Raw genomic sequence first — 13046 nt, 5'->3', positions numbered from 1 at the left:
CAAAACGGACTCCCTCAACGCTTCGGCTGCGCCTAGAAATTCTGTCCATAAAGGTTATGAATAGAATCGGCGACAAAGGGCAGCCTTGGCGGAGTCCTACCCCCACTGGAAACGATTCCGACTTACTGCCGGCAATGCGAACCAAACTCTGACATCGGTGGTATAGTGACCGAACAGCCCGTATCAGGGGGTTCGGTACCCCATACCCACGAAGCACCCCCCACAGAACTCCCCGAGGGACACGGTCAAACGCCTTCTCCAAGTCCACAAAACACATGTAGACTGGTTAGGCGAATTCCCACATACCCTCAAGGACCCTGCTAAGGGTGTAGAGCTGGTCCACTGTTCCACGGCCGGGACGAAAACCACACTGCTCCTCCTCAATCTGAGGCTCGACTTCCCGACGGACCCTCCTCTCCAGCACCCCTGAATAGACCTTACCAGGGAGGCTGAGGAGTGTGATCCCTCTGTAGTTGGAACACACCCTCCGGTCCCCCTTTTTAAAAAGAGGGACTACCACCCCGGTCTGCCAATCCAGAGGCACTCTCCCTGTTGACCATGCGATGTTGCAGAGGCGTGTCAACCAGGACAGCCCCACAACATAGCCCCAGAGCCTTGAGGAACTCCGGGCGGATCTCATCCACCCCTGGGGCCTTGCCACCGAGGAGCTTTTTAACCACATCGGTGACTTCAACCACAGAGATAGGAGAGCCCACCTCAGAGTCCTCGGGCTCTGCTTCCTCCAAGGAAGGCGTGTTGGTGGAGTTGAGGAGGTCTTCGAAGTACTCTGCCCACCGGTTCACAACGTCCCGAGTCGAAGTCATCAGCGCCCCATCCCCACTGTACACAGTGTTAGTGGTGCACTGCTTCCCCCTCCTGAGCCGTCGGATGGTGGACCAGAATTTCCTCGAAGCCGTCCGGAAGTCGGCTTCCATGGCCTCACCGAACTCTTCCCACGCTCGGGTTTTTGCCTCGGCGACCACCGAAGCCACGGTCCGCTTGGCCAGTCGATACCCGTCAGCTGCCTCTGGGGTCCCACAGGCCATAAAGGCTCGATAGGACTCCTTCTTCAGCTTGACGGCATCCCTTACTGCTGGTGTCCACCAGCGAGTACGGGGATTGCCGCCACGACAGGCACCAACCACCTTACGGCCACAACTCAGATTGGCCGCCTCAACAATAGAGGCACGGAACATGGTCCACTCGGGCTCAATGTCCCCCGCCTCCCCCGGAACATGGGAAAAGCTCTGTCGAAGGTGGGAGTTGAAACTCCTTCTGACAGGGGATTCCGCCAGACGCTCCCAACAAACCCTCACGATACGTTTGGGTCTGCCAGGACGGACTGGCATCTTCCCCACCATCGGAGCCTACTCACCACCAGGTGGTGATCAGTTGACAGCTCCCCCCCTCTCTTCACCCGAGTGTCCAGAACATGCGGCCGCAAATCCGATGATACAACTACAAAGTCGATCATCGAACTGCGGCCTAGGGTGTCCTGGTGCCAAGTGCACATATGGACACCCTTATGTTTGAACAAGGTGTTCGTTATGGACAATCCGTGGCGAGCACAGAAGTCCAATAACAAAACACCACTCGAGTTCTGATCGGGGGGGCCGTTCCTCCCAATCACGCCCCTCCAAGTCTCACTGTCATTGCCCACGTGAGCATTGAAGTCTCCCAGCAGAACAAGGGAGTCCCCAGCAGGAGTACTCTCCAGCACACCCTCCAAGGACTCCAAAAAGGGTGGGTATGCTGAGCTGCTGTTTGGTGCATATGCACAAACAACAGTAGGGACCCGTCCACCCACCCGAAGGCGGAGGGAGGCAACCCTCTCGTCTACCGGTGTGAACCCCAATGTACAGGCACTGAGCCGGGGGGCAATGAGTATGCCCACACCTGCTCTGCGCCTCTCACCGTGAGCAACTCCAGAGTGGAAGAGAGTCCAACCCCTCTCGAGAGAACTGGTACCAGAACCCAGGCTGTGTGTGGAGGCAAGTCCGACTATATCCAGTCGGAAATTCTCTGCCTCACACACCAGCTCGGGCTCCTTCCCTGCCAGAGAGGTGACATTCCATGTCCCAAGAGCTAGCTTCTGCAGCCGAGGATCGGACCGCCAGGGTCCCCGTCTTTGGCTGCCGCCCAGCTCACATAGCACCCGACCCCTTTGGCCCCTCTCATGGGTGGTGAGCCCATGGGAAGGGGGACCCACGTTGCCTCTTCGGGCTGTGCCCGGCCGGGCCCCATGGGTGTAGGCACGGCCACCAGGCGCTTGCCAACGAGCCCCACCTCCAGGCCTGGCTCCAGAGTGGGGCCCCGGTGACCCGCGTCCGGGCAAGGGAAACCTTGGTCCATATATTGTAGTCATCATAAGGGTCTATGAGCCATGCTTTGTCTGGTCCCTCACCTAGAACCTGTTTGCCATGGGTGACCCTGCCAGGGGCATAAAGCCCCAGAAAACTTAGCTCCTCGGATCATTGGGACACGCAAACCCCTCCACCACGGTAAGGTGACGGCTCACGGAGGGGCAGTTAGAACTAACACTTGAGAAATAAAAAATATAGAGGGTCAATCAGTGGGAGGATGGAACATTGTGACGCCTACTGAGTCGATTCATTTGCCGCTTTTTTACCTTTTATCCCTCTGTATGAGCATCTGACGATAAATTTGTGGTCATCGGATCTACTATGTATTAAATGAAGCAACAACAACAACAACAAAAAAATCAAAATCTATATCTACACTCTGATTTGTGAGAGGGTCCACAGATTTGTTTTTGCAACAAAGTTGTGCAAAACTCCAAGAGGCAATATATCTCAATACAAATCGTAACAAAGACGACCCCCTGTTTTTCAAGACTCAAGTTTGAAGAAAGACTTTTTGAACACCAAATTAATTTTTATACAGAAAATAATTACAGGACATCTGAAACAAATGATTATAACAATATATTTGAGAGAAAAAGCATGTTATTTTGCCTCAGTCAAATCTAAAGTCTAATCACATTCGAAAATGAATGGCTTCTGTTTTTTGAAATGTAAATGACATCATAACTTCTCCTCAGCTGCCGGTTCACCTGGCCGATCTTCGACCCACTTTTTTCCAGATTGTCACTACGTTTCTCCATTTTCTGTTATCTCTCCTCTTATTTTGTTCTCTTTTCCTTCTTACCGCTATTTTTCATTTTTCTTCTTCGTGCTACCGCTATTTTTATTCTTCGTGGCAGGGGTTCACTTTGGCCTGGGGAGTCAAGTTCAGCATTCGGTTCAATGATATCTGGCGCTATCTAGCATTGTAAATGGGTATAATGTCTTGACCCCGAGTATATGACGACCCCCACTTTTTCAGTCTTATTTCAATGCAAAAAACACCATCTTATATTCGGGCCAATAGGGTATTTTCCACGTTTCCACATTTTTTTCCCATTGTCTCAAAACAATTGATTAAAAAACAGGAAACGCCTGAATGGTTTGGACAGCTTTTCCAAAATGCCCCACCCCAAGTTCTGTTTCTTACTTGTCCTTAAATGTTCACAATTCGCATTGTCTCAAAACAAGTGTTAGTATCCGTGACCTGAACTAAACTGTGACGTTCGCCTACCTTTCTGTGGGTTTTGTAATGACAAATGACAATTGAACTTGCCGTCGTGTCTTCATTCCGCAACTTATTCGACATTGTTGCAAAATCTTTGCACTATGACATCAACAGAATTCGGAAACCACAGAACCTACATGGGGAACCCTTTCATGCCCCCTGAAACCGGATAACATGAGAAGCTGTCCACTGTTGTAACCGCTGCCCCTGAAAGGGTTAAAGTAGAATTGCTCAATACTGCACTTAGTGGATATAAGCTCAGTGATTTCGCTAGTGACCAGTTCGGAGTGTACCAAGATCCACTCAAATTCAGATGGGATAGTCTCAAGCTCAGCCAAGTTCTGTAGCTCAAAGCTCTACACAATGACACAAGCAATTAACCAATGATCATCAATTCATGAGCTGTGTTTTTTCACATCTCATATTGGAATTAGTCGTGTATTGTATAACTAGTGTTTTGACCCAAACACTGATAAACAGTTCGAGCCACTAAAATGTACGCACGAAAGATATATATCTTTAGTATCGCACCACTATTCCCTTTACAAAGTTCTAGTCGTGATTTGCAAAAGAAAAAAAAGGCATGTCATTGAAGCGTGCAGTGACATTCTCGTGTCGCACGTCATTCATCATTTCACATCCTCATCCTCCAAACAGCAACTGGGTCATCCTCACGGTGACCCCATCAGGCTGAGTGTTTCACCCGACTCGAACGACTCTCAGAGTGACATGTTTGTCTTTGAAGTACACGGTCCCAAAGCACCTACGGTAGCTGCCATTCCACATCATCCATATGAGACGGATGTACTCAGAAGTATTTAAATCATCATCTAGATATACGTAGAAACAATACGATATGTTTTCGTTTCACACATTTGAATCATTTGCAACCAAAAATCAAGAACTTTTTTTTTTCAGCAGAATCGATCAATTTGTTGGGTATATGTTGTCATTTGATGAGACAATTATACATCGATATTGTTTCACAGTCATAACGGTCCTTTGAGGGAAACCATAACTACAATGTGGCCTGCAGCAAAAAAAATGAGTTTGACACCCCTGGAATCACAACACCATGCGTAGAGCATTTTGCAGCACCAGATCTGTCTGCTCAAGAGTGCCATTAAATTAATTAATCAAATGATAATTTTCTCCCTCTTGTGATTGTTTCTCATCATTGATCAATGGGACATTTTCAAGTTGCATTCAGCTGCTGAGCTGGTTTTTTGCAAAATTGGACGGTGAAATTGACTGTAGAATTCGGCTAATTTGATAACTCTTAATTTGTTCTTTTATGAGCCCTTTAAAGTGGACTGGGGAAATCAGTTTTTCTATTGAGGCCCAACTGGGTTTGTGTTCTTCCATTTTGACCAAAATGTTTCTGTGCATGTGATTGTGCGGAACTGATGAGGTCACTAAGTTCTCCTGCTAATATGCATCGTATGTATGCATGAGCTCTTAAACACCCAGACCAATATCGCCATATAAGTGTAGGACGTTGACGCATACGTAATTTTGATTGGACATGCGAAATGCAGTCGTATGTATACATGCCCGCGCAGTGATCAAGAGTAGTTTCCTCACAACCAGTGGGGGATTGTGAAAAGTAATAAAAAAGACGGCGTTTCCGTCAGCAAAGCCGAATTAAGTCTGTTTGAGAAAGAACTTGTTTGTGGGGTGTCATGGAAGGGAAGTCAACCACTGGCCATGATAAAGAGAAGTTTGCTCAGTGATCTCTGGCCTCTCGCTTGTTCAAAGGTCTCCATCTGAGACCAGTGATGTCAACAGCTTTGGAAAGAGTTTATCGATCCTTTTGGTGTCCCTGACATTGATGCTGCTCTCCCAGCAGGCAACAGCATAGTAGAAGGCACTTGCTAAAACGTATCCAACATCTTGCTGCACACATTGAAGGACCCGAGCTTCCTTGGGAAGTAGTTTGCTGATTCTCCTAAACAGTGTCCATGTTGGTGCACCATTAAGTGGACTTTCAGGTAGAGGTAAGATCGGGCCAAAAAAAATCCAGCCCGACCTGACCCGGCCCACGGGTATTAAAACCCGACCCGGCCCGAGCCCGACCAATTAGCTTGATTTGCAGGCCGGAGCCCGAAGCAAACACGAAATTTCATATTTTATTTGTCAGGACTCGGGAGGAGGGGATGATTTTTGATAACAAATTAAAGCCTGTCTTTAGTAACGAAATCAAAGTTAAACAAGACTGTATAAACATTTACATCTTTTATATTTCTGTTTCTGCAGAGGGTAGATTAACCGACAATTTTCCATCATTGACGGATTTTTTAAAGAATTGACGGGAAAAATTTAAGGCCGTCGGCCATTGTGACGGGTTGAAAATTGGGCCATTTACCGCAGTATCAGTACGTCCTTGAGAATCTAGCGCGGCACTTTAAGAGAGAGAAGAGAGACAAAGAAGAACAATGACGGGTGGATCATAGACAGAGACAGGAAGGAGTTCTTTGAATTGTCATTGCAAGAGTTTAGTATAGGATGTGTTGTGATGAGGCGACTGCTGTTTTGTTTTTGTTTTTTTTTGCAAACCACGGTCTCTCGTGGCCAAAACTATTCACGGCCTTGAAACGCCTCAGTGCACTGTGTGATGTTTGGGTAGCAACATCACAGTGCATTGTTATATATTTATTAAAAAATGTCAGCGAGTGAGAAACCCCGGCCCGACCCGAAGCAATGATTGACATTTTAGGCCCGACCCGGCCCGAACGGGTCAGGTTCGAGCTTCAGAGATTACCTCTACATCCAAGTAATCCCATTGATCCCCCCCACGACAGTGGTCCTCTTAAAGTCCACAACCAGTGTCTTTAGTTTTCCTATTGTTCCAGCTGAAATTCCTTTCTTTGGTATTGGTACTAGGGAGGAGGGTTTTTACTTCATAAAGCTTAGGTGTATTTTCTCCAGCTGTTTTCTCACCTGGACAGCTGTCACTGTGAGGGTTTGCCACTCTGGTGGAGGGGGACTGAGATGGGGAGGCTCAAGGATGGTTTAATTGTTACTTTGGAGAATGGGCGAGGAGGGATGAAGGTAATGTGTGTGTGTGTGTGGAGGGGGGGGGGGCACATGAACAGCAGGGGAGCCGAACTATTGAAAGTAATTCAACCGATTAGCCCTCTCCAGAGTGCTTCCCTGCTGCAGCTGGCCTTTACAATCACAGCAATGCATTCACCCCTGGAGGTGAAATTAAAGAAGATAGGATGTATTTTTGGGACTCATGGATCAACAATTACACAACACTTTACACACTCTATTTCTTGTCTTTCTGTCCTTTTTATGAAACCATCCTGTTTCAAGGGGTCAGCCTTGTCATCCGCAATTAAACCAGTCATCATTCCGCCACGTATGCTGCTGTTTCTAATGGCAAGTCCAGCTTTCATTTCCATTAGGCTCAGAGACAGAGGCAGAGTTCTACGACTGCTGAGGTGTTGCAGGCTGCCTCTCGTCATCTTGCCAGCGACTGTATTTATGACAGTGGTCTGTATTTTCCCCAAAAAATGTCTGCAATTTGGTCCCCTCTACCTCGTCACCCAACAAGCTGGCTCCCACCGGCATGTGTGCGCTGCGGCTCGCTGCTTCTACTTGTGGAAGCAGAGGCCAATGTGTGTATTCACACTTGATGGGTGGGCAGGCATTCTAGAGAGACCTAAATATTTTTGTTTAAACCAGTTGTCACCAAACTACGGCCAGCGGGCCGCATCCGGCCCACCTCCACATTTGGTCCGGCCCCCCTGAACAATACTAGAGTCTTTTGATTTATTTTTCATCTATGTATATTTGTATTTTATCATAAAATGTGGCTTTCGCCAAATACAATAAATTATTCTTTAGTTATGAACTATTTTCATGATTAACTATTAGCTAGTAACAATTTCATAAACACATATAACGTGACATTTGTTCCATCCTTCGGCGGTCTGTGCCGTTATCTGGCAACGCCAGAAAAAAAAAATCCTAAACCCGTCCCTCTCAAAGAGAACGTAATCATGGCGAAAAGGTGAGGTAAGAGAAAAACAATTATTCAGAATACAGGGAATTTAACCCAAAATGGAGAAACAATTTTTTTTTCAATGCAAAGAAAAGATTGTCTATCTCATCTGTGGCGGTATTCCAAGAATACAATCTGCGGAGACACTATGAATCCCGTCACGACAACAAGTACGATTTTTTGCATGGCCAAATGATAGCAGACAAACTGTCAACGCTAAAAAGAGGAACGTTAGCTCAGCAAAATACATTTGTACGCCAAGCTCAGCTGAACCAGCCATCTGTTGGGGCTAGCTTTCGGTTTGCTCAACTGATAGCAAGCAGCGGTAAGGAGAGTTTGTCAAGAAATGCATGAATGCTGTCGCGGAGGTGGTGTGTCCCGAGAAGAAAGACGTCTTTAGTACCGCGAGTGTATCAAAAAAAGTTATTTGATTTTGTGTGGGTTTCTGGGAAACAATACATTTTTACGTGTAGGTACTCTTGCAGTCACACTTTTGCTGTTACAAACTGACCCCGGCCCCTCCATTAGAGAAGCAAAAAGTTATGTGGCCCTCACAGGAAAAAGTTTGGGGACCACTGATTTAAACGATAAAAAGTTCAATGCCCATCATGTTGCCTTAAAATGAACACTACATGGACACATTGGCAAAGAACAGTAGCCGAACCATTTTCAGCGCATGAATACAACACCGACTCCTGATGTCTCTCACTCGGGCACGCCCATTCCAAGCGCTCATCCAACAAACGAAAACTACATATATATAGTATATGAATTACATTTTATACAATGAGTTTGTTCATTATAATTCACTTTAATTGTTTTATTGTTTTGATATAGTACAGTGGTGAGATAGGAGTTTAATTTGCTCCGTGACCATGCTTATGAATTAAGACTTGCATCTCAAATTCTATCGCTTGTCAATAACCTGTTCCGACCTCCACCCAATAAACAATCAAAATGTTTCTCACTCTATCATATTGTAGACTAAATAATTTTTTTGACGGAACATATATTTTATGAAAAGCTTTTGCATCGAGCTGATTGCCGGCTATAGACATCAAACATTAATGTGCAGGTAAGAAGCACTCTAGGGCTGTTTGTTTTCATCTCCCTCCCGCAAACGTGAAGTGTTGATTCTGCACGACTGGAATCCGGTGTTAAATGGGAGCTGCGCTTTCAGGCATGGTGACAAGAGGAACTCGCAGGATCCTGCAGGAAGAGGCTGTAGCCTATTTTGGGTCTTTGTGTTTAACCCAATTAGAGCGTCTACATGCACCGGCTGAATCGACAGCAGCCACGCGACTTGAGAAGTGGGACAGAAGCATAATAGGCACGTGATTGAGCCAAGACAATGGCTTGATGTTTGTGGAAACACATGCGCCGACTGTTGTCTTATGAGAAGCGCGAAGAGGCAAATCGTGCAATAACACCAAGGGACGGCATGCCGTACTGCGCCGCGACCTTGGCGTCACGCGCACCGGTCCTACGATCCCACAGCAATTCCCTTTTGCAGCAAAGCTGTCAATAAGGCCCGCAGGCTTCGATGAAACCCCAATAAAAAACATGAAGCCGCTAAATAAACGAAGCGACGTGAAGGAACACTGGGGCACTGCTGCGTGGGAGCTTGTCCAAACACAATAAAGTACATGTTTGTGAACGGACAGCAGGGAGGTGGCTGATCAAAACCGGACTGATCTTAGTAAAGAAAACTCATTCGTTGAGCACCTTTGTTTTAAGTCAGTGTAAAGTGAAATCATGGATTTGGATAATAATACATTTTGTATACTTACTGAAAACTATGTAGGAGTGAATTGTGGAAATATAGGCTTAAACAGCATTAGTCGACCCTTCCCTGCTAAAGACGAGCTTGAGGTGCCCAGTGACGTAGTTGGTCAACCAGTCAGCAGTCAAACTGTCCCAACGAATGTGCACGGTGACTTGCATGTCTATTTGATTGACTATCTTCCACAGAAACTATTCAATGTTGAATCGTTGTGTGATCATCTTTTAAGCTGCAATCGTTACCAAATTGCATGCTTGCACTGCTATTTACAGTAATTGCACAGTGAAGTTAGCAAGATTTGTGTTTCTGAACAATTTGAGTAACGTACGCACAAATTTTCCATTAAAAAAAAAAAACAACAAAACTACTGCATCTTGCTAAGTGCTAGTTTTGGTGTCTATTTGTGGAAGGAAGAAGAATGATCATCTTTTAGTGTCTTATCTTAAGCTTTTTTGAGTGGTTACCCTGTGGTGGCCCTGTCAGAATTGTTACAGGCCCCGTATAGTCACGATATACATTTCATATTTTGTGTATTTGTCATTCAAAACAATGCCAGTTTTGCCTGTCTTCCTTTTTATTCCATTTCCCTGGGATAGTGGCAAAAGTTAACAAAAGAAATATTTTTTCTTGCTTTCAGTGGGCCAACCCCATCCATTCAACACATTCAGTGGAACATGTACGTGCCCGTACTGCATGTCCAGTACATTTAAAAAGTGTAAAGCATTGACATGAAACACAGGGTTTGAAATGAATGGTGGCCTCTGCCAACAAACACACGTGAAACATGCGCTGCGCATTTCTGTCAGTCGTCAGAGAAACGGAAGTCCGCCAGTGATGGACTTAGAAGGTCGATACCAACCCGGTTAGTGACAATTACAGTGACTGACACTTCCGCCGGTGCTTAGGCCGTTACTTTTTCATAGTTTCCCGTCATTTGTCATTTTTGCCAGCAAAACGAGCAGCCGTCAATGACGGATTGATGGACCTTTTGTCAAAACTTACGGAATGCCCAACTCTGTTGAATACATCTCTGGCAGTATCAGTCGTAAGTGAGCAGAATGTTTGATGCACTCCTGAATTCGTTTGATCTTCTCTGTTTTTCAGAATTTTCGATCAAACCACTGCCCGCACTATCCAAAACTAATGCACTCGTCTTTTCATGCCAGTTTAGCGGGAAAACAAACACCATGGAGACACACGGTAATGGCAGTTGTAATTTTCCTCCTAGTATCTTTTCTTTTGTGGTGTCTAATCTTACACCTGGCAGGTGGAGAGAGCGCGTGTGTGAGATGATGTGTATATATGCGTGTGTGCCGAGCTGCGTCGATTAAGAGTGAGTCCCGGTGCCTCGGAGAAATCCCTGCAGTGACTGAAGCAACAGATGTGGATGCTCGTTGGGAAGTTTATTTGCTATTTTACCCTTCACAGAACATCACTCCTAATTAGCTCTCCATGGATGCGAGTGGGCTGCTGGACTGTTGCCTCATCAATTGAATCAATGGCGTGCCTTCATGCGGAATGCTCATCCACACACACTATAAACACACCCAAAATCAGATGTGAGCGGCTTCAGCTCAAACATGACCCCAATGAGGAAAAGCAGTCGCCCTAAAGCAAATGGATGACATATTTCAATCGCACCTTCATAAATGGTAAACTGAAGACAGATTCACCATCAAACTAAATTTTTTGCACTTTACGCCATCTGGTGGTCATTTCATCTTGACTCATGGGGGAAGTCCTTGTTTTGTATCAATATCTGGCCAATTCCTGCTTTTGTTTGACCGTGTGTTGCTAACCGAGGGGTAAATCATGCTGCCAAGTCAACTGAGGCTGTTTTAGGTGTTTTGTTGGAAAATTGCACACTCTCTTAAATTTAATCTAACGTGCTTGTTCATTGAATTTTGGAGGAAGCCATAGATAGCATCCAGAGAAAATCCACAGAAGCACAGGAAGAACTAGCAAACTCCATACAGGAAGGCCTGAGCCTAGATTGCAAACCCTAATCACAGAAGTGTGTGGAAGATGCATGCTAATGTCTCTTCCATTCTCATTAAATCCATGCCTCTGAGACTGCGGGCTGTTTAAATAAAAAAAAAAAGGCCAGAGATTGTGTTGACGTCTTCTTTTTCATGATTCCAACAATGTTTCCTACTTGGGGTTTCTTTCCTCAACATTTTTTAAAATTATTGCAGTGTAAATAAAGCTTTTCTCCTTCTATGCTGACAAATGAGTCTTTTTGTGTGTGCACTCCTGTCAGGTGTCCGTAAAGAATCCGGACAGAACAAGGATTCCACAAGCATACATGGAGATAAGAGGCTTTGAACAAAAACATCTTTATAAAAACGCAAGACCGACAAAATACAACTAAGGACGCTGGTAACAAAGAACGAGGAAAAGGTGAGAACAAACCAAAAATGCTTGAGCAAGAAAAACGTAATTGATTGTGAACTCAAAGGACAAGAAATCCAATACACAGAGAACATACATCAAGAATACATAATGAGAAAAATAGAACAACAACAAAATTATTGGCAAGAACATCATTCACACTTGGCAACAGATTCATGTTCGTCAGTGAAGCTGGCTTTTTAAAGGCAGTCGATAACGACGCCTGACATGGAACAGGTGTGACTTGTATGACGCCTTACCTCCAATTGAAGACTGAAGAAAAAAAAAACAAGGTAGAAGTATGACAACTCCTCTGTCATGACAGCACTCTGTTCACGGTTTGTTGATCGTGGATACAATTGGACACGATATAACTGCTGCATAGAAGCACTGTGCCATCATTTTGACAAATGTCCCGTTTGCTAATCCTGATTCAAAATCAGTGCCGTTAAATGGGACTTTGTTCCTCCAACTACACCTCTGTTGTTGCAGTCAAACACCGCATAGCAACTCATCATTCTTTTGGGCTCAGATATAGGTCATCTATTCAAACACTCAATAAGCACATGAACAAAAGATTGAACGCACTGCGGCTGCGGCCATGTCCAGAGGTCTGTGATGTCGTGGGAAAACAATCATGAGGGGATTGTTTCACAACTCTCTGCAGCATTTCTACAGTTTCTTACCTTCTGACCCACACCAAACAAGAATGAAGAGCTGTCAAAACAAATCAGGGACAAGACTGTAGAACAATCAGCAAAAGATTTTCTGAAAAGTCAAGTCAAGTCAACAGTATTTATAGATCACTTTCAAACAGCCATCGCTGCATACAAAGTGCTGTACATAAGGGCGATTTAACATACACAATAAACAGTAAGACGAAATGGTAATAAAGGCGGTAGAAAGCACCAAGCAGTAAAATCATGCTGAGTCGAACGCCAAAGAATACAAGTGGGTTTTGAGGAGGGCTTTAAAGATGGGCAGCGAGGAGGCTTGCCGAATGTTCAGTGGGAGGTCATTCCAGAGAGAGGGACCAGCAACAGAAAAGGCTCGATCCCCTCTGAGCCTCAGTTTAGTTCTTGGTACTTCTAACAAAGACTGGTCCAAAGACCTGAGGCGCCGGGCAGGTGTGTAGGGGCGGATGAGTTGAAAATGATTGTCTCCATATCCTCAAAGTACGAAGCAGGAACTTGTAAATGAGCCGACGGCAATTGAGATAGATGTCAGCCACCAAGAAAACAGGAACAGAAACATACTCCTCCGTATTAGACG

This window comes from Hippocampus zosterae, chromosome 11 (genome assembly GCF_025434085.1).
Source record: "Hippocampus zosterae strain Florida chromosome 11, ASM2543408v3, whole genome shotgun sequence".
Taxonomy (NCBI): domain Eukaryota; kingdom Metazoa; phylum Chordata; class Actinopteri; order Syngnathiformes; family Syngnathidae; genus Hippocampus; species Hippocampus zosterae.
The sequence above is the reverse complement of the archived record's forward strand: the minus strand, read 5'-3'. Positions refer to the sequence as shown.